The sequence below is a fragment of the Physeter macrocephalus genome, chromosome 11 (assembly GCF_002837175.3).
Source record: "Physeter macrocephalus isolate SW-GA chromosome 11, ASM283717v5, whole genome shotgun sequence".
NCBI lineage: Eukaryota > Metazoa > Chordata > Mammalia > Artiodactyla > Physeteridae > Physeter > Physeter macrocephalus.
This window is the reverse complement of record NC_041224.1, coordinates 53,442,735-53,465,633: the sequence shown is the minus strand read 5'-3', so window position 1 is coordinate 53,465,633 and position 22,899 is coordinate 53,442,735. Positions and strand designations below refer to the sequence as shown.

At 42.9% G+C, this 22,899-nt stretch overlaps 1 pseudogene; it reads right to left on the bottom strand.

The window, feature by feature from the left end:
• Positions 1 to 253: 253 nt before the first annotated feature.
• Positions 254 to 22,899, bottom strand: part of LOC114487060 (dual specificity protein phosphatase 5-like) — a 187,360-nt pseudogene continuing 164,714 nt past the window's right edge.

Here is a 22,899-nt window from a genome sequence, read left to right as displayed (position 1 = left end):
ATCACCTTTGTCCTAATAGATATGAACTCACCTATGACTAGGAAGAATTTTAAAGTCCAGAGTTGGTCAGGTAATACAGGATCTCTCAGTCATTCACTTATTCATTTATTGACTTATTAATGTATTCAGTAGATAAACCAACTATATGCTGGTGACTGAACTAATCACCAAGGATTGGAAGAAGAACAAGGCAACGCTGACCATGCAGAATAATAAGGGCTGTGATGGAGGCACAGGTGAGACGCTTGGGGGGTCCAGAGTAAACGATTCTCACCTAGGATAAAGCACCTGGAAAGGTTTGGGGAGAGGCAATCCTTAAAGCAGGATTTTTTTTTTTTTTTTTTGGTATTTTTTTCCGACATACAGGAGGAATACAGAATCACTGTAGAAAGTTAAAAAATACAGAAAAGTATAAAGGAGAAAATCTGAATCACCTGGAACTCCAACTAGAACAAATCACCGTTAACATTTTGGCAGGACGACTTGTTTGAGACTGAGCTCGTTTCCTTGGCAGTAAGCTCATCTGCCAAGGAAAGAATGAGAGGCAGGTTTTCCTTCCCATCCTGAAGAGGGAGGGCTGAGTTTCAGGCAGTAAAAGGCTTCCCTTGCCTCTTGGAAGAGTTTAGTAGATTTTGAGTTTTCATAATCTAGTTCAAGAATATGTAGGCCTGGATTGTCTAAAGGGAAGGGTTCTGGAGTAAAGGAAGAAGCAAGTAGCCTAACCCTGGCTCAGCTGGGTTCAGAGACTGAGCGTGGCAGTGCCCAGGGGATGGGGACAGTACCCAGCCTCCATGCAGTGCCTGGAATGTCCTGACCTCTGGGAAGCCTGGGTGTTTGCAGGGAATTAAAACCTTGCCCGCCGCAGTGCTGGCTCCCGCAGGGAACGTCTTAGTGATGGTATGGTGAATGGGGAATGAGGCTCTGCCCAGTGTTAAAATCTATTTCCAGTCTTGCTCTGACTCTATACCATTTCCTCCCTAGTCACCGGGACAGCACACATCCCACGACCAACTGCTAGAAGGGAACCTCTGTATGTTTACCTTCTGGCTTTTCTCTTTGTCACATTTTATGATTTACAGTATCTATTCCAGATAAATCCTAAGTATTCCAGACAGTTCAGAGCTCCGTAATTTAGACCTAACTTTGTGCTTTGAAGACCCTAAGTTAGTAGGGAAAAGAGGTTCCTGTTAGAGTCTTAAAGCAAGAGAAGGAAGATGAAGGATGCACTCCAGATAGCGTATTCCAAGTTGCTAGGAAAACAAAGAAACCATAGAAAATGATTTCAGAGCATAAGTGAAACAAAGGAAGAGGTGGAATCAAAACTTTTCAGCTCTTCAGTGGGAAAACTGTCAGTTCTGTTTTAATATGAGGTTTCAGCATCGTTCACGTGTAGCTTCTAATACAAACAGATCCAGAGTAAGAGAATGCATGTCAGCCTTATTCCTAGCCTCTGTATCCTTTGTTTCTCCCCTTGGTTGAAGCCTCCAAATCTCCACATAGAAATTCAGGCCTGTCCTGTGCCTGGTTTCAGGCCTTTGCTGGCCAGAGCATGGAGTATTTAACCAGCTTTGTCTCCTGCTTGGCATGGCCCCGCTCAGTCCCGGGAAGCCCAGCTGTCCCAGGAACAGGCTACTTGCTTCTTCCTTTCACCCCTTGGAGAGAATCTGCCTCCACTGGGCTCAAGGGGTTCCAATCAGCTTATATATTCATGTCCCTACAAACCCTGCAGGTTATTCTCCTGACTAGATGGTGATCAGCTTATGCCCTGAAGCAACAAAGACAGATACTGAGACAGCCAAAGTTAAAAAAATAAGGTGGAAATCGTGCTTCCTTCAAAATCAGTTGGCTTTGTAATTGCCTTTTCTCCTGGTCTAGCAACTGCCTTCTCCCACGTGGATGCCGGTATTTATTGCCTCATGCTTGAAATGAAAAGCCGGTATTTATTGCCTTATGCTTGAAATGAAAAGGCAAATTTTGACATCCAAGGACTGGTTAGCCCTGAAGGGCAGGGGATCTGGAAGAACAGTAGTTAGTCAGCACAGGCTGTGCTCTTGAAGCGGCTTGGCTTTCCTTCCCTCTGAGAACCTATCTTCAAAGTCAGTCTGAAGTTTGCAAGCCTGGTGGCCACTCGACCCCACTGGGGCAGCCTGACGGAGGGAGCAATTCAGTACCGCACAGCCATGAAAGGTCCACGAGGTTAAAAAACAAAACCACAGTTGTTCTTGGGGCTGGGCTGGTTCCCCCCATCCCAGTTTTAGCAGGATGTGTATGTGGCTGTGGAATTCCTGGTGAGCTCTGAGGCCGTCCAGCGGGTGGTGGGGAATGTGCAGTAGGAACCCCGCACGTCAGGGCTCAGTGTCTGCAAATGGGCTTTACATGAAGAGCGGGATGCACCCTCCGGGCAGAAGGGATCCCGGGACGGGGAGTGCGAGGCAGGATCTCAGGAAGCCAAAGCTGGGCAAGATCACGCTCCTCCTCCTCTGGATGTGATCAATGGCCTCTTTCAGGCGGAACTGCTGGTCTCCATGACATGAGCTACGCAGATGGCAGGCGAACGGGAGCTCCCAGCTTCACAGTGGACCAGGACCTTGCCTTCCTTTTCCCGGACCCAGTCAATGAAGCCTATTGCTTCTTGGAAGCAGGAGCGAATGTCAGCCGCGTGGCTGTCTCGCACAGGGATCCATTTGTAGTGAAGGTGGGCCGTGCATGCCTGCGAGGTCCGCCGCCAGACACTCAGCAGGGCCGTGATCACGTGCAGGGTGGTGAGGAACCGGCACTTGGATGCTTGGTCGGCACTTCCAAGGTGGAGGAACACAGAGGCATTGTATCTGGGCCGCCGTGGTCCTAAGGCGGCCGGCAGCTGATGTTGAGCACTGGTTTCCCACACTGGCTGATGAGCGCGCTCTCGTTTCAGTCTCCTCTGGTGAAATGGGTTTTCCAGCCACGCAGCACTCGGGAATATTCTGAGTGGAAAGCCTCCTACCCTCGCCTGTAAGAAGCACACCTGCCGGCGGGCAGGCGGGCAGAGGAGCTGTGAGGCTGGTGGGATGCGCATGGTGGGATGCGCACCGCGGTCCCCTCGGCAACCCCGCCGCGCGCGCGCCCTCTGTCGGGCAGCACGAGCGCGCCGCCGAGGGGAGATCGGCGTGGAGCGAGCCGCGCACGCTCGAGGCGGCCCAGGCGTGGGGTGGGGGTGGGCGTGCGCGTGGTCCCGCCCCCGCCCGCGCCGCACGCAGGTATCCAGGCCCGCTGCCAGCAGGCGAGGCTCCGGGAGAGCGGGGGCTGGCGGCGCGGGCCGGCAGCTCCGCTCGCGTTACCCGTCTCGGACGCTCGGCGTTCCGCCGGCCGCTCGCCGCCCCCTGCAGTCGGGCCGAGGAGTTTTGAACGGGGTCTGAGGATAACTCAATGTGCAGCGTTACTGGAAACTAAATATAAGACGTTTAACTGGAAGAGCCAGGTAAGATGGGTCATTTGACCCTTGAACCACGCGGGGGTTAGGGGCGCTGACCTCCCGTGGAGTCGAAAATCCTCTCTGCCTCAAAAACAAAGGAATTGGTAAACGACTCACCCAAGGGCTGGAAGCTCAAACAGTTTGGTTAGAATCAGGATTCAAGCCCTAGTTCTTTTGATTCCGCATAATGTGATCTCTAATTGAACGCAGACTTTCCCCCACGCTTAATTAACGTAAAGATCTGTATAATGAAAATACAGGTGCTGTATTTGTTGGAAAAAAACTCCGTGTAAGTGGACCCGCACAGTTCAAACTGCAGTTCAAACCCATGTTACTCAAGGGTCAACTGTAATTTAGGATGGAACTCTGGCTTAGATAGCAGAAGTTTTTGAGGGCTCCCTCTCAGAGGTGAGTTAAATCATCAATCAGTCATTTTCTATCCCCACCCTCAATAAAGAATACAGGTTTGGAGGGTCTAGATCCGGGTCTGCTGCTGTAAGTCAGATGACTGCAATTAAGTGATAATAGTAAAAACTATAGGGAATATCAGGCTGCCTAGATTCAGGGGAGTTTTGCTCCCACAAGATCAGAAAACATGGAAAAGGCCAGGAAGCCCACAGTCTGGGGTGTCTGTTTTCTAGACACCCCAGACTGGATGTGTTAAACCAGTGTGGTGAGTCTTAGGTCTAGGCAGTGCTTCTCACATTTGCTCCTGTGGCCAAGTCCCTGTGAGTCACTTCTGGGGACATCACAAAATAATGACCCGTTTTCCATGTATTATATAAACCAGGAGTAGCTTTATGGATGGAGAATTTTATAATCACATATGTAGCATTTTCATGCTTCACAAGTGTGTATGTAAAATATTTCTAGGAAATGACATGTACAGTGGTGGTCCTTGCCCTATTCTCTCCTCCTCTCCTGCATGCTGCCCTTGCTGAGGCCAGGGAAGAGAAGGAGGCCTTTTACAATGAAACTCCCCTGTGAGCTTCATAACATATAAGGAGGTTTGCTAGTGGGTGTGAACCCTTTGCTGGGCATAGAGTGTGACTGCCTTTTTTTTTTTTTTTTTTGGCTGCGTTGGGTCTTGGTTGCTGTGTGAGGGCTTTCTCTAGTTACGGCGAGCGGGGGCTACTCTTCATTGTGGTGCGCGGGCTTCTTGTTGCAGTGGCTGCTCTTGTTGCGGAGCACGGGCTCTAGGCGTGTGGGTTTCAGTAGTTGTGGCTCGCAGGCTCTAGAGCGCAGGCTCAGTAGTTGTGGTGCACGGGCTTAGTTGCTCCGCGGCACGTGGGATCTTCCTGGAGCAGGACTCGAACCCATGTCCCCTGCATTGGCAGGCGGATTCTTTACCACTGCGCCACCAGGGAAGTCCCTAGAGTTTGATTGCCTTTTAACTGTCTTCTCCATTCTCACGACTTGACCATGGAGCAGAGCTGAATCTCAAAGGACAGGCATGGAGGGGTTTCAGCATAAAGGAGCAAAAGGAAAGGCAGAGCAAAAGAAGGCACAGGGGCAGGGGTGGAGAGAAGGGGGAGGGGGCACCTTTTTCAGGCGGCACCTACAGAGCCAGGGACTAAAGACCCATTTGTATGGGCTGAGCCCTGGAGTCAGTCTGAGCAGATTAGAGAAGAAATCTCCAAATCTCTCCCACCAGAAAGGCTTTCTGTGAGTTAGACCGTGTTGCTTGAACCTGGAGTAGGTACCTGTTTGAATGTTTTTTGGGAACTGATATTGATGCTTGATGGGTTAAGAGTAAGACTTTTGTCATTCTCTCCTCCACAATAAAGGACTCCGTGTAGAGATTTTATACATTCTGAATTTTTCTTTTGAAATCTATTTACTACCAGGACATTTGTCTTGTCAATCAATCTACACCGGCTAGCTCATTAAAGCAACAGTCTCTTGAGCTTACTCTATGTCAAGCACTGTGTTATGTGTTTGACATAGATTATGATGTTTAATTCCTCCAGCGTGCCTGGAAGTGGATATCATGAGCCCGCCCATTTGACTGATGAGAGAACTGAGCCTCGACGAGGTTGACTTTCCCAAAATCACGTGGCCAGTAAGAAGCAGAACCCAAATCTCTTACTCTCTTTCTCCAGCGTGGTTAGTAACTAGCTCATCCACTGCTTCTGCAGCAGAATTTTAGTAAAAATGGAAGAAAAATCTATTCTTTGATTTTTGTGTGTGTGTGTGTGTGTGTGTGAATTGGGAAAAGACTATCAACATTTTTAAAGTAAACTTTTAATTTTAGGATATTTTGAGATTTGCAGAATTACTGTGAAGATAATAAGTGTACCTGTATTCCCACACCCAGCGTTCCCTTTTTAAAACATCTTATGATAGTACATGTTTGTTATGGTGAATAAACCAACTTTGATACATTATTATTAACTAAAGTCCAGGGTTTATTCAGATTTCCTCAGTTTTCCCCTTATGTCCTTTTTCTGTTCCATGATCCTGTCTAGGATATCATGTTATATGTAAGTAGTCATGTTTCCTCAGGTTCTTAGCGGTGGTAGTTCCTCAGACTTTCCTTGCTTTTGGTGACTTTGACAGTTTTGAGGATTGCTGGTGAGCTATTTTGTAGAAGTTTCCTCAGTTGGAATTTGTCTGATGTTCTCATCATTAGATTGGGGTAGTATATTTTTGGAGGGAGACTACAGAAGTAAAATGCCATTTTCATCATCTTATATCAAAGGTCATCCGGTCAACGTGACGTCACTTAAATGCTAATGTTGATCACCTGGCTCAGGTAGTGTTTGTCAGGTTCTTGCCCTGTCAAGTTACTCCTTCCCCCATTTCCATGCTTTCCTTTGTGGAAGGAAGTGACTTAAGAAGTGGGAAGTTACCAGCTCCTTGAGGCTGGAGTATCTGTATAAGATATTTGGAATTCTGCACAGTGGATTTGTCTCTTTTCCTTATTTCTTTAATCATTATATCAGTATGGCCTCATGGATATTTAGTTCATGCTTTGGGTTATTATCCAATGCTACTTAATTTTCTTGCTCTAATTGTTCCAGCTTTGGCCACTGGGAGCTCTTTCAGTTGGCTCCTGTGTCCCTATGACACATCAACTTTTTTCTTTTTTCTTTTTTTTGAGCACTCCCTTATTTTCTGGAGCTACAAGATGCTCCAAACTCATCTTGTATATTTCCTGCTCCACTCCTCGAATCTGCCATTTTTCTAAGCAGCCCTGGTTCCTTTCATTGGAGAATGGTGTTAGAAACCAAGATCTGGGCATTAGGTGTGCTCATTCCTATGGGGATGGCATTGCTTCTAGGTCCTCTCAGCTGAAAGAGCAAGGAAATATTTGTGTATATACTAATCTGTGTATATACACATGTCTATTAATTTTTCTATATGTAACCATCTATATCTATATTAAGCTAAACATGAGTTCATACTGATATCTCCAACTCCAATCTACTACTGCATGGCTCGTTCTAGCCTTCTCGCCTTCTTTATCTGTAAATTCCCACTCCAACAGTAAGGAACCTGCTTCCTGCCATCTGCCATCCATTTACTTAATTGTTCAGTTCCGGTATATGTGTACAGCAATATCAGAATTGTTAACCCATATCCCCAAAGAAAACAACTTTATCAGCTAGAGTACAGTGCTGTGTGCAGTTGCTTTCTTCTTTGGCATTTCAGATTCTCCTCGTTTCCAGAGTTACTTAGGCTAGCACTATTCTCCCCCTGCCCCACACCCTTTAAGAAGGTTGTTTCACACATTTGTAATACAGTTGGGTTGTTTGTCATATTTTTTATTCCATTCTGGGATCTCCGAAATAATTTTTTTTCTAGTTTGCGTGTACTTTACAGTATCACACAGAATCACCACCCCCAAAATCCTCTGCACGTCACCTACTCAACCTCACCCCCGCCACAAGTACTGGCAACCAGTGATCTGTTTACCACCTTTGTAATTTTGCTTTTCCAGAAGGTCATATAATTGGAACCATGCAGTAGGCAGCTTTCCCAGACTGACTTCTTTCATTTAACAATATGCATTTAAGATTCATCCATATTTTTTAGTGACTTGATAGCTTGTTTCTTTTTATCAAATGGGCAATGCTTCATTGTCTGGAGGTAGCACAGTTTGTTTATCCATCCACCTATTACAGGACATGTTGGTTGCTTCCAGGTTTTGGCAGTTAGGAATATAGCTGTGCAGACTTTTGTGGGGACATAAGTTTCAGCTCATTTGGGTGAACACTTAGGAATAGAATTACTGAGTCAGGTGGTAAGACTGTTTCGTTTTGTAAGAAACTGCCACACTGTCTTTCAGAGCGGCTGTACCATTTTGCGTTCCCATCAGTACTGAATGAGTTCCTGTGCTCTGCAGTCAACGTTTGGTATTGTTGGTTTTTTTGGATGTTGTCATTCTGATAGTCTTTTTTTAATTTTTATTTTTTTTAACATCTTTATTGGCGTATAACTGCTTTACAATGGTGTGTGAGTTTCTGCTTTATAACAAAGTGGATCAGTTATACATATACATATATCTCCATATCTCCTCCCTCTTGCATCTCCCTCCCTCCCACCCTCCCCATCCCACCCCTCTAGGTGGTCACAAAGCACCCAGCTGATCTCCCTGTGCAATGGGCTGCTTCCATTCTGATAGTCTTGTAGTGGTATCTCGTTTTCACGCGCAAATCCCTAATGACACGTGGTGTTGAGCACCTTTTCATCTGCTTCTTTGCCATCTGTATCTTCTTTTGTGAGGTGTCTGCTCAGATCTTTTGACCCCTTTTAGTTCTTTTTAAAAAATTGTTGACTTTAAGAGTTCTTTCATATTTTGGATATAAGCCCTTTACCAGGTATGTGTTCTGCAAATATTTTCTTCCAATCTGTGGCCTAGCTTTTCATTTTCTTAACAGTATCTTTTGCAGAGCAGAAGTTTTAATTTTAATGAAGTCCAACCTATTTTGTTTCTTTCATAGATTGAGCTGTTAGTATTGTATGTAAAAACTCCTCGCCAAACCCAAGGTCATGTAGATTTTCTCCTATGTTTTCTTTTTAAAATATTTATTTATTTGGCTGTGCTGGGTCTTAGTTGCAGCATGGGGGAATCTTTATTTATTTATTTAAAGTCTTTATTGAATTTGTTACAGTGTTGCTTCTGCTTTATATTTTGTTTTTTTGGCCAGGAGGGATGTGGGATCTTACTCCCCAACCAGGGATCAAACCCACATCCCCTGCATTAGAAGGTGAAGTTTTAACCACTGGACCACCAGGGAAGTCCCACACGTGATCCTTAATTGCCACATGCATGCAGGATCTAATTCCCTAAGCAGGGATTGAACCCAGGCCCCCTGCACCACCAGGGAAGTCCCCTCCTATGTTTTCTTTAAGAAGTTTTTATAGTTTTTCATTTTATATTGAGGCCTACAATCCATTCTGAGTTCATTTTTGTGTGAGGTGTAAGGTCTGTGTCTGGATTCATCTTTTTAAATTTAGACATTCAGCACCATTTGTTAAAAAGCCAACATTAAAAAAAAAAAAGAAAAGCCAACATTAATTTTTGTTTGTATATCTTTATTGAACTATAGTTGATTTACAATATTAGTTTCAGATACACAGCGTAGTGATTCAATATTTTTACAGATTATGCTCCGTTTAAAGTTATTACAAAGTAATGGATATATTTCATTGTACGATATATCCTTGTGCTGTACGATATATCTTTGTTTCTTATTTATTTTATAAATAGTTTATAAATGTGTAACACTTTGTATCTCTTTATCCCCTACCCCTATCCTGCCCCTTCCCCTTCTCTTTCCCCACTAGTAACTACTAGTTTGTTCTCTAAATCTGTGAGTCTGTTTCTGTTTTGTTATATGTATTCATTTGTTTTATTTTTTAGATTCCACATATAAGTGATAACATAGAGTATGTCTTTCTCTGTCTGACTTATTTCACTAAGCATAAGACCCTCTAGGTCTATCCACACTGTTGAAAATGGCAGAATTTCATTGATTTTATGGCTGAGTAATATTCCATTGTATATATATGCTACATCTTCTTTATCCATACATCTGTTGGTGGACACTTGGGTTGCTTCCATATCTTGGTTATTGAATGCTGCTATGAGCATGGGGTACATGTATCTTTTTGAGTTCGTGTTTTCACTTTTTTCAAATGTATACCCAAGAGGAGATTTGCTGGAGAATATGGTAGTTCTATTTTTAGTTTTTTGAGTAACCTCTATAGTGTTTTCTGTAGTGGCTGCACCAATTTACATTCCCACCAGCAGCGTACTAGGATTCCCGTTCTCCACATCCTCGCCAACATTTATTATTTGTAGACATTTTGACGTTAGCCATTCTGACAGGTGTGAGGTAATACCTCATTGTGGTTTTGATTTGCATTTCTCTAATAATTAGTGATGTTGAGCATCTTTTCACGTGCCTGTTAGCCATCTGTATGTCTTCTTTGAAAAAAGTCTATTCAGGTTTTCTGCCCATTTAAAAATCGGATCTTTTTTGGTTACTGAGCTGTATGCGCTGTTTATACTGACTTGGCCAAAAGGTTCATTTGGGTTTTTCTGTATTGGGTTGGCCAAAAAGTTGGTTCGTGATTTTCCGTAAGATCTTACTGAAAAACCCAAACGAACTTTTTGGCCAACTCAGTATTTTGGATATTCACCCATTATGGGTCATATGATTTGCTAATATCTTCTCCCATTCAGTAGGTTGTCTTTTCATTTCGTGATGGTTTCCTTTGCTGTGCAAAAGCTGAGTGAAGTAACTTTTGTATTATTGACATCTTTTAATTCAGCAGATAAACTTTAATCTCATAATAAGTACTTCCTTTTCAGACAGAAAAGATCATTCTCAACGGGTTTACCTTGTTTGGCATCTATTAAATGTTGATTTAACATTCTTAATTACAATTATGCATTGGTTTGCTTGGTATCTTTTTAAAGTTCTTTGATTAAGGATCCGTACAGCGTGGTCTTTCACACATCAAGGCCATTGAGTCCTATTAGAAGGGTAAATTGTATAGTGAAATGTTTCACTGTGTGCAAATCTCAGCTGTGTTTTAGTTAAGTAAAAGCACATTGGCTTTTGATCACCACTTGATCAATTACTTATAACGTAAAAGGGATGGCTAAACAATGGGCGCATACTTAGAATTCCAAATGTAGCTCTGGGAGTAAAAGGGAAGAAGAAAATTGTTCCTTGATAATCACAAATAATAATGTTGCCTTTAAAATATTCCAAAATGGTTTCGTCATAGAGATGTTAATGGTTCACTAAGTCCTGGCCACGCAAAGTGTGGTCTTCAGACCAGGGCACCAGAATAATCTGGGAGCTTGTTAGGAATGCAGAATCAGGTCTTGCCCCAAACCTGTTGAATCAGAATCTGCAGTTGAGCAAGATCCCCAAGATGATTTGTATGCACATTAAAGCTTGCAAAGCTTTTTACTGGCAAAACATTTCTGCCTGGTGTGTGGAACTAGAGTGCTGTGGAAGTGAGTTTTGAGAGTTCTGGCCCAGTCACTGAGGTCTTATAACCTCCATGTATTATTTTCCTTTTGCGCATCATTCCTGCCAAATCAGATGTTATCTGCCGCCTACTAAAGAGAACTGCAAGGACTTTATTTCAGCAGCACAGGAGACGGAGTGCTGCGTGTGTATGTGTCAAGGATAGTAAAGTCCCTTCAGAAGGGAATTTAAGGCACTGTAGTTGGAGAGCCTTTATTTGGGCCTTGAAGATAGAAAATTGTTAAGACGGGAAAGAGTCTAATTAACATACTTTTGAAACAACTCACCTTTAAGAAAAAATATAGAATTATGTGGTAGTGTACACACACACGCACGCACACAACACACACACGCACGCACGCACACACGCGCACACACACACACGCGCACACACACACACGCGCACACACACACACGCGCGCACATCTTCTCTCTGTCCAGGAGTCCGGCTCCTCATCCTAGCCCCCTCCCCTGACCCATGCATGCTCCTGCGCGCGCGCACACGCACACGCGCACACACACACACACGCGCACACACACACACGCGCACACACACACACGCGCGCACACACACACGCTCCCTTTGTCCCAAGGCCTGGCATTCCCTCAGAGCATCAACACCTGTTTTCAGGCCTTTCTGTCGTCCATCATCACATTGCTCAGGGAAGGGGGCGGGGGGGGTGGGGGGCGCAGATTTTCTCAACCGTGATGCCTGTTACAACATTAAACGTGACATTGTATGGAGTTAGCTACATATCCCATTTTTTCTTAGACTGTGTGGAGAATCACTTTTTTTTTTTTTTTTTTTTTTTTTTTGCTTACCATGAATTAAAAATAAAGAAGAGTGCCATCTTGTGGGCATCTCTGTTACTACCACAACCGCATCAGATCTTGGTGGAAGTCCATCAACCCCAGAGAACCGTTCTGCTATGTACACATCTATATGTAATGTATCATCAGCTGGGGGCAACTGATCAAGGACCTCTCTTCAGTTCTTTTACTTACAATGAGTCATTCTATGGGCTTTTATTTTCATAAATGACTAATAACCTGTAAAGTGAATCATGGAGGAGTACTAACGTTGGCATTTATGACAAAAAATGGCACATTATCAGTTCCCTTACATACTCTAATTCCATTTTGTATAAGAAGTTTGGCGGATAAGCCCCACAGTACATGAGCCCACATGGAATGGGAATTCTGGAAACTTCTGGGGAGGATGTTTATATTCAGTGTTGTATTGAGTTTGGTCGTGGTTTTCAATGGCTGCTAGTCTTGTTTTAAAGAATTTGGTTGTCATTTATTTCTCATTGTGAGGAGAGAATGAGGACAGACCACTCAGTAGCAGGAAAGAAGTTTTAGTAGCAGTTCAGGGATCACTGAGCTAGAAGATTGTGGACCACAGGCCTCCATAGGGAATTGGATACCAGGATGCTCTTTGGCAAGATGGGGCCAAGGAGGATGGGTCACGCTAGTTAGTATAGCTGGGAGACTCCCTTCTAATCCTGGGTTTGCTGCTTTTTACCAGGAGACCCTGGGCAAATCCCTATACCTCATTGGGCTTTGTTTTTTTAAATCTGTAAAGTGACAAATTTGCAATTTATGACCTCCAGGCTCCCCTCAAGACCTAAAATTTGTTGTATGAAAGAGAGGGTCTCATTTCTCAATCCTTCTTAACACAGTTTTCCTGGTCAAAGGCAGGATTTATCATAAAGATCCTTATTTTCAGTGAAACTTCTAAGTAGAACATTCTGAAGCCATAGAAATGGTTTATATTTTACATAGTTAACGAATTATGGAAATACTTGAATGTAATTACCCCCTTCACTATTTTTTCCCTCATTTTGAATTCCTGCAGCTCTACTGGAGTGGATATCACAAAAAGCTACACTTACTTCCACTCAAAGACTGAGGCAGCTGGGCCCCTGGTCCACTGGGGATATATATTTTCCTTGTAGATGGGTGCAGTCAACATCACAGCATTTTAAGACATCTCAGGCCATGTTGGGTGACATTATCCACCCAGCCTGCAGCTGCTATGTCCACCTCATGCTGTCAGTTATCTGCCAGGGGTTCTGATGCTAGGGAAAGAAACCATCCCTTCCATGGTCAGCTGAAGGATATTTGGGGATGGGTGCCATTTCATGTAGAAGAGTTTCTCTGTTCCCAAATCACTAGGAACATTCTGTTTAATTGGTGCATGTGTATGTTAAGAGATCTTGTACATTTAAGAATTCTCATACTTTCCTGTTCACTCGAGTGAATGCATTGTAAGTTGTTTTTGGAGAAGAGGAGAGGATCCAAAACCCAACAGAATATTAGAAAGTTCACCCCCAACTTGCAGCTTATTTTTGTCAGAATTATGCTACTGTGGATTGTTGAACTTGTTCTTTAAAAAAATGCGGAACGGAAATTGTGTTGATGACGTTTGACCACAAGAGGGCGGTCTAACAAAACACCGCAGCTCAAAAATCGACATCTGCTTCCTCCAACATTTACCTGCTACAATTTCTGCCTGGTCTTATGACATAAAGCTCAGTGTCACAAATATTGTTTTAAACTTCATGAAAAGAGATTTTTTTTAAAAGAATGTTGGGAACCTGGGAAGTGAATCCTAAGCACAAGTTCAACTGCTTGTTTAGCTGGACGTGCTTTATAATTCCTCCATGCATTTCCGAAAAAAGGCGGAGTTTAAAAACCTTTGCTTTCTTTAACAGACCAAACAATACAAACTCAAAACACTTTAGGAACATTTGCATTTCCAAAGTAGAGCTTTTATGGATTATCTTCCTAAGAATTCTAACTCTAGATATATGATTTAAAAACAAAACAAAACAAACAACTCATTCTCTAAGCTAAATACAACTGTTAGAGAAAAATGCTGTGTTATCTCTTCCAGGATACAGATACTTGAAAAAGAAAGCGGGGGGAAAGGCTATGTGATAATCTCTGAAGTAAATTAAAGCACCCGGACTGTGTTTCCCTAGAAGCATTATTATTCAGATAATAATTGAGGGGGTAATTGCCAAAAATGAATATCCTTTAAACAATCTTTACCGATAGTAAAATAATTAGAAAAATTTATGTGCATCTCTGCTATTATTAATGTGGCTTTGCTTAAAGGAGATTCAGTTGGTTATGCATGGATATTACAAGAATCTCCCTCCCCCACTTCTCAGATGACATGTTTATACTCAGGCAGCACTTCTAAATGTTTAATAGAGACGAAGAGATTCCATTTAATTAGGCAGAATGACTTGTTTATGTGCAGGTTATATATTTACGAGTTCTAATGAAGAACGGAAAATATCTGTTGAACAGCCTTTGAAGTTTCACTGGTTTAAGGATAATTGTAAACCCAGCTCAGTGGACATAGCATCTCAGTCAATCAAATGATTGGAGAGTCAAGCATACAGAGTTAAATCTAGGTAAAATAACTGCACAAATCGAGTGTCGATCAGTGTTCAAAGGATTTTTTACTCTCCCAAATCAAAGCTCTTCCATCTTACACTTGACTGGAATATTGAAACTGGGTTATAGGAAAAAATGGTGAAGAAGTAACAAGATTTTTTTTCTTTCTTAAAAAATACCCCTACCATTTATATAAAACCTTTTGCCTTTTTCAGTTTTTACTTCCTGTATTCTGTGCAGCCTGTTTTACTTGTGAACTAGGTAAGATAAACATGTTACTGTCAAAAGCATTTTTTTCACATTCATAAATCCTTTCCGAAAATGAGAAGTTAATTTTTTCTTAATCTCTGACCTGAGGTAAAAATCCCAAATATTTGCGTGCCTCAGATGTGCCGCAAAAAGGCCACCTAAATTAATGAGGTTTCTTGAATTGGCATATAGAAATGAATTACAAAGCTTAAGAAGTCGAAGAGATTTCTCATGATGTTTAAAGCAGTATTAATGATCGCACGGAATGAGATATCAAGCTTTGTGTTATTACTATAGGATTAGCTTTTAGTTCCTGAAAGCTGGTCTATTTATGGGTATATAGGATGGAATTAAACTTTGAAAAGGTTAATTTTTTTTTTAAAGTGTTCTGTAGAAGGTTTATTTCCTATCACCTTTTATTAAGTTTCTCTTTGAATTGTAGTTGCAATCTGCATTTGGAGTGGGTCCAGGAAGCTTGCATAATAATCTAATCCCTGGCGGCGGAGCCTCTCTTAGGGGAGGGAGTGGGGTAAATGAAATGCTACTTACAGGTTCCTGACAATATACTCATCTTGATATGATTGCAGCTGATGGCTTGTAGCAAGGCGACACCTAGGACTTGCGTTTGCTGTCTTTAGGGTATGTTATAATTTCATTATGGAAAACAAAACCCAAGCCTACAAGACAAAGAAAAATATCCCTAATCGAAAAATAGTACCTGAAATATATATATATATATATATATACACACACACACATACACTGAGCATTTACTCCATCCCAAGTACTTTACTAAGATTTTTTTTAAAACTATTGGAGTATATTTGATTTACAGTGTTATGTTAGTTTCAGGTGTACAGCAAAGTGATTTAGTTATACTATACATACATTTATTCTTTTCTGGATTCTTGAAAAATATTTGTTGAGAGCAAAACATTTGTCTTGTTGCAGGGAGAATGGAGAGTAGAGAATAAAAGACTAAAGAAGATGGGAAAAGAAACCATTGCCCTTTGCTTTTAGCTCACGACCATAGTGAAGGCTCTCAAACATTTTAGCAGTTAATTGCACCTCCGTTTTCTTTCTTCTTTGTACTTGTGTAATTTATTTTCATAAGAAAACTCTGCTTCTCTTGTCTGGAGCCAGCATTATGTAGCTGAAATCTTGGATGCTGTGGGTTTAAGATCTAACAGGACCTAATCAGGTGGGATTTGTTTTCTTATTGATCTTTTTATTGCTTGGGTCCCGCTGACAAGCTGCGAAATGATGGGGAGGAATTAGGGCTGCAGCTCTTCAGAGAAATGTGTCCTGGCTGGAGCTCCACCTGAACATGGGCGAGCAAAAGATGGCAGACAGCTCCGAAGGAGGGACTTAGGGCTTGCAGAGTGGAAGTGGGTTATGCCGGCAGCATAAACGTTAAAAGTGGAAGATGCTAGCTGATGTATTTGTGTTTATTGTCTATTCGGTTCTGGTAGGTTGGCTGATGCCCTTTAGAGTTGACCATCATACCTAATTCAGGCCTAACTTAAGCAACAAAAGTCTCCCGATTTTGTGGGAGACACTGGGAAGGACAGGATACCATCCCCATTAAGAGAAAAGCAAAGGACGTGGGTACTTTTTAAGAAAAGTTCACTTAGGAGTCAAATACTTAGGAGTTGTTTAAAGGAAGCTAAAGGAAATGAAAGTGAGAAAAAGAATTTCGTGAACATGTTAAACTCCCTGCCAGTAAATGCAAAGAGACAGGGGGAAAGTGCACTATGACTAAAAAGAAATCTTTCTGGTTCACTCTTTCCAAAAACAGAGAATTGAAGGAGACAGTGGTTCATGGTCTTATTCGATAACTTGATTAAACTGGGGAGCATGACAGTCTGTCTTCTCCGAGGGTGGCGAATACATGTTTCATGTCCCTACAGAACAAGAATGACAGCATTTTCATATTATTGACAAAGAAGAAAATATGTCTATAGATCGACATCATTTTAGACAACTGCTCCCGCCAGCATGGGCGCTGAGGATCACGTTCTGGCTCTGCCCACCTTTTAGTGTTGCAGAAAAGTAAGAGGGAAAACGGAACAGAAGGGAGTAGCCATTACAAGTGAAATATTATGGCGACGCTGGACTCCCTTTGCCCAGAGCTGACTTCTGAGGCTCTTTGGCAAGATATTTACAGATGCAATCTCTCTCTCAGTCTCCTCCCTCATTCCACTCTTGGTTCCTTTAATGGGCGAATTAGCCATAGGTTCTTGTTAAATCTGTTCCTTTTGGGAAGAGAAAATGATGTACATCCTTATGACTGGGAACTCCCAGGAGAGAGGTAGTTGGAGGAGAGTGTCCCCTTTCTGGGGTGCTTTTTCCTTGGGCTGCAGCTGTCACCAGCTGCTGCAATGTCACCCCCTCTATTGCCCTCATTCCGAGTGTGGTCCTGTGGGGTGAAGGGAAGAAGATATTCAAAATAGTCCTAGGATGCACCTAGTTATATTTGCGCAGGGAGACCTCCCTTCACTATTGGAGACGGGAAGGAACTTAGCGGCCAGATACTCCACGCTTTTCATTTCACAGATGGGTAAACTGAAGCCCTTTGAAGTTTAGTGGATTGTTTAAGACAATGCAAGGAGTGAGTGGTAGAATGATTTCAGGCCTATTTCAGGTAGAATAATTTCAGTGCTGGAATAATTTCAGGGCAGGAATAATTTCAGGGCACTTTTGAAGAGGAAGCTCCTGGGGAGATGGGGGTGTCTTTTTGGGACCTGGAGGGGCCTTGAGATAAGAGAGTGTGCTCTTTGCTCCTCAAAGTGTAGTTCATGGACCAGCAGCATGGCATCACCTGGAGCTTGTTAGACCTCAGTCTCTACCCCAGAACTACTGGCTTGGAATCTGCCTTGCAACAAGATCCCCAGGCGACGTCTATGCATAGTGGAGTTCCAGAAGCACTGAGGCCCCAAACCCAAACTGGGATGACCGGCAGCTTATGGCTGCCTAATTTCAGCAAATGTCATAACTATTGATACCTCTGAAAAAGAAGCTTTTGTAAGCAACATTTTTAGCTAAGGTGGGTACGTTAAAACTTAAAAATATGAAATGCAAAGAGTAAGAAGAGTCATGCTATCAAACGAGGGTGAAGACGTGGGGAAATGGTGGCTTTTAATGGTACAACTTTTGTGGAGGGCAATTTGGTAATAGGTATCAACGTCTTAAAAGTATTCTTACCTTTTTAAAAATTTTTATTTTTTATTGAAGTATAGTTGATTTACAATGTTGTGGTAATTTCTGCTGTACAGCAAAGTGACTCAGTTATACACATATACATTCTTTTTCGTATTCTTTTCCATTAAGAGGTTTTTTTTTTTTTTTTTTGCGGTACGCGGGCTTCTCACTGCTGTGGCCTCTCCCGTTGCGGAGCACAGGCTCCGGACGCGCAGGCTCAGCGGCCACGGCTCACGGGCCCAGCCGCTCCGCGGCATGTGGGATCTTCCCGGACCGGGGCACGAACCCGTGTCCCCTCCATCGGCAGGCGGACTCTCAACCACTGCGCCACCAGGGAAGCCCTCCATTATGGTTTTATCACAATACTGAATATAGTTCCCTGTGCTATACAGTAGGATCTTATTGTCCATCCATCCTATATATAATAGCTTGCATCTGCTAAGACCAAACTCCCAGTCCACCCCTCCCCCAGTCCCCTTCCCCCTTGGCAGCCACAAGTCTGTTCTCTATGTCTGTGAGTCTGTTTTTGCTTCGTAGATAGGTTCATTTGTGTCATATTTAAAAATATGCTTCCCCTTTGATCCAACAATTCAACTCCCTAGGAAGTTATTCTGGAGAACTAATAGGGCTAGTTTGACAGGATGTGTGAACAAGAATGTTGTAATGTTTATTATAGCCAAAAAAAGAAAAATTGGAAGTGGTCTATCCTCTACTGTCAAACAGTAGAGCATAGTAAAAAAAAATTATGGAACCTATCGTGGAATTCTATATAATCACTTAAAATGATAAGTTAGAGGAGCATTTACTACTCCAGAAATATGTTAATAGATGTTTGTTGAAAAGTGAAAAACCCAGGTTACCATACTCTGTATAAAATGATTTCATATCTTGTTTGGATACATATTTTAAAACCCAGAAGGCCATCCATCTAAATGTTAACAGTAGTTATTCCAGACAGTAAGATTATAGGTTATATTCTTTTTGCTTATCTTTATTTTATGGTTCTTTTACAGTTGATGTGTATTAATTAGCTAACCAAAGGTGGTAATATAGCCATGTTGGAAGAGCATTTTTAAAAATTCACATCTTAAATATTTTACTTCCCAGGCCAAATTCCTAACAGGAGAAACATTTTGACATCTTTGTGTGACTTTTTCCACTATACTGACATTATATTAAAATTATCTATTAAACATCTTCCTCCTCCAAGACTGTGAAGGCCTTGATGACAAGGACTGAATCTTTGGCATTTGTATATCTAGGGCCTAGCACGGAGTGTGGCACACGGCATGTAGTAATAAGTGTTTTAAATGGATGGATGAAAGGGCCTTGAATGACAGTCTAAAGACTTTTCCTTCTTGGGTGTCTTACGGGACTAAAGTACTTAGCACGCAGGAATTGATTGCTGTGCATATAGATAATGTGCGAGATGAGGTAACTGTGGAGGGCTAAGTTCTGTTTGACCTATTGGTTTAGCTGCAATGTCTACTTTGGTAATAAACTGCCCCGTGAGATGTGGACTAGGGCTGAACGTGTCAGGAGGTCAGGCCGTAGAGGTCTCTAAAGACTCAGAGGAAGTGTGCTTCCTGAGACCTATCTGCCATCTCCCATGGGTTGACAGCTCCCCTGGTGGCCCTAGGAGGATCCTAGGTGAGGACTGGTAGGTTCAAGAGCGAGTTCATGGGCAGTGGAAAGTGCACCTGCGGGTCCCAGTTTGTATTGTATTTTAGTTGTGACTTTGGATCTTGTCTCATTAGGAGACAGAGTTTGGAGAGGCTTGAACGGTTGCTGACGAGGACTCAGTTGGTTTCAGCATTATGCTAAGAAGCGTTTGCATACATTCCCCCACCTAATCCCACTGCTTCCTTATGATGTGGGTACCCATTTTATAGAGCGGGAGACTGAAACTGAGAAAGGTTAAGCTACTTGCTCCAAATTAAAACATGAAGAGGTGGAGCTGGAATCCAGATGGGAGGGCCTGGACCCAGAGCCCAGGCCCTCCTGCCAAGCTATAAAGAAGTTAGGGGGATGCTCTCAGGGTTCCCCCTGAGCTCTAGCACGTTCCCCTGTGTCTGGTCCAGTGGAGAAGTCCCTGGGCCTTCCTGAATTTCCCCAGTTCTCCTTGTGAAACAGATCCTGTTTAAGAATGGGCCTCTATGTTCTGTGGTCACGTATTTTTTTCTTGCTCTTGGCTCTAAGTGAAGTCACCAGAAAATGCATTTTATAGTTAAAGAAAAGAAGTTAATGGAATAAAAATTATTTTAGGGCTTCCCTGGTGGCGCAGTGGTTGAGTGTCCGCCTGCTGATGCAGGGGACATGGGTTCGTGCCCCGGTCCGGCAAGATCCCACATGCCGCGGAGCGGCTGGGCCCGTGAGCCATGGCCGCTGAGCCTGCGCGTCTGGAGCCTGTGCTCCACAACGGGAGAGGCCACAACAATGAGAGGCCCGCGTACCGCAAAAAAAAAAAAAAAAAAATTATTTTAAATCAAGTAATTTATATTATTTAGAAATAGTTGTAAGTTCAAGAAAGTGGTTTGCATACTTAAAGGTGAACCTTAGCTTTAACTATGAATTAATTTTAATTGATAAAGTTCTGAGAAAAATTCATGGAAGATTCACTGACTGTATCTGAACACAGGCTTGTTTCTTGGGATATCCCAGTTTCTGTATTTGGAAATGTTAACAGTATTTAAAAAAAGTAAGTTCTGACATACACAATTGGGACAATGTTACTGATGTTGAATGGTATAGTCATGAAATATGAATATTTGTTTACAAATCTTTTTGGCTGGTTTACATTTGGAATTTGCATAGTAATACAAAAGGATTTGAGAACATCTGGGGAAGGGTCATGATTTGGTCTAAACTATATATAACCAAGAGGTTTCAAAATCATAAAATGATAAAACTACTCTGGGCTTTTCTTAGTTCCCATTCCCCATGGGTTATATCTTAATTGTACAGTTTTTGACTTACATTTACTTGTGTGATTATTTTTTTGGTGTATGTCTCTGCTGCTAGCCTGTGAGCTTCATGAGAGCCACATCTGTTTTGCTTTCCATTGTATATACTTAGCACATAGTGGCACATCATGTAACAGTTACAGCAGCAGCAACAATGAATAAGAAGGAGAACTAATAACTTGTTAAGCCCTTGCTATGTGCCAGGTCTTATTCTAAGTGCTTGGTACTAACTCATGTAATGGAACTTCGGACAAACGGTGGTTAAGGGATTTTTATATAAACGGAAAGTAAATTTTGAGTTTAGTGTTGGGGAGGTTTTGGAGACTTTATTACAGTGAGAACTGGAAGATATTGGACTCAGAGTGATTCAGAGGGACTTCCTTGGTGGCACAGTGGTTGAGAATCCTCCTGCCAATGCAGGGGACACAGGTTCGAGCCCTGGTCCAGGAAGATCCCACATGCCGCGTGGAATAACTAAGCCCTTGCACCACAACTACTGAGCCTGCGCTCTAGAGCCCACAAGCCACAGCTACTGAAGCCCGCGCACCTAGAGCCTGTGCTCCACAAGAGAAGCCACCGCAATGAGAAGCCCGCGCGCGCACTGCAACGAAGAATAGCCCCCGCTCACCGCAATTTGAGAAAGCCTGCACGCAGCAGTGAAGACCCAATGCAGCCAAAAAAATAAAAATTGATTCAGAAGAGTGTAGATTTTCTTTCTTATATCTGACAAATACTTAAGTTTTCATGTTTTCACATTCTTTTTTATTTGTTGGCCTCCAGAGCAGATTTTTAAGTAACAAGAGTAAAGGCTAGACACTAATTAAAGAGATAGGATGGCAGTACCATTTACATTTAATTTTAATGGCTGCGTCTTTGACTGGCAGCTTTTTTTTTTTTTTTTTTTTTTTTTTGCGGTACGCAGGCCTCTCACTGTTGTGGCCTCTCCTGTTGCGGAGCACAGGCTCCGGACGCGCAGGCTCAGCGGCCATGGCTCACGGGCCCAGCCGCTCCGCGGTATGTGGGATCTTCCCGGACCGGGGCACGAACCCGTGTCCCCTGCATCGGCAGGCAGACTCTCAACCACCGCGCCACCAGGGAAGCCCTGACTGGCAGCTTTGAAATCCAATGGTGGGAGGAGAAGATTGTCTTTCCAGAAAGTTTTGGGCTGATGTCTTTGTTGCTGCTGCAGTAACCTCCATTTAATTTACTGTCTTTAGGGCAAAAATTAATGAGAACATAACCTTTGTAAGGTTTTTATGTTTTGTTGGCTATAAAAGATAAAATGTGGAGTAAAAGGAAGTAAAATAGTATTTTGTTAGGTTGGAGGATGGATTTATGCTTTAACTAACTGATAGAATAATCAGAGGGTCATGAAGATCAGAGTCTCTGCCTCCTATCTCTTCTCTTTTTATGTGTGCATTCAACAAGCTTCTCTTTGTGGCTGTCGGGCCCATAGGAGCTCACCCAGACACCAGGCCCCTTTGTACCAGGGCGTTAACTCAGCTGTTTAGATCAAGAGTATCACGGAGGCTTCTGTTGCAGACATTAAGCAATTGGGATAAGTCTAAATGAATCAGGTACTTGACATGTGCAGATGGGATGTTTGTTCACTAGGGACTCCGGGCTACATTGCGTCTTGAATGAACAGACAAAAACAGAGTGTGTGAGTTAAATTGAATTTTGTGGGAAACACACAGAGAGATCTGGATCTTCAGGAATTGCTGGTGATTGTGGTGTGTGGGAGGAAGATGCTGGGAAGGCCCGACCCCCCACCAATTCCCCCAACACACCCTCCCCAGCCAAAAAAAAAAAAAAAAAAATTGGAAAGATAATAAACATATTTCAAAGTGATAAAGTGATTAAATTTGATCATCTAGGCCAGTGGTTCTGAAACTTTAGCCCATGCATCAGAATCACCTGCAGGACTTGTTAAAACCCAGATTGCTGGGCCCACACCCAGAGCTTGATTCAGTAGGTCTGGGGCGGGGCCTGAGAATTTGCATCTCTAATAAGCTCCCAGGTGATGCTGATACTGCTGGGCTGGGGACCACGCTTTAAGAACCACTGCTTCGGGGGCTTCCCTGGTGGCGCAGTGGTTGAGAGTCCGCCTGCCGATGCAGGGGACACGGGT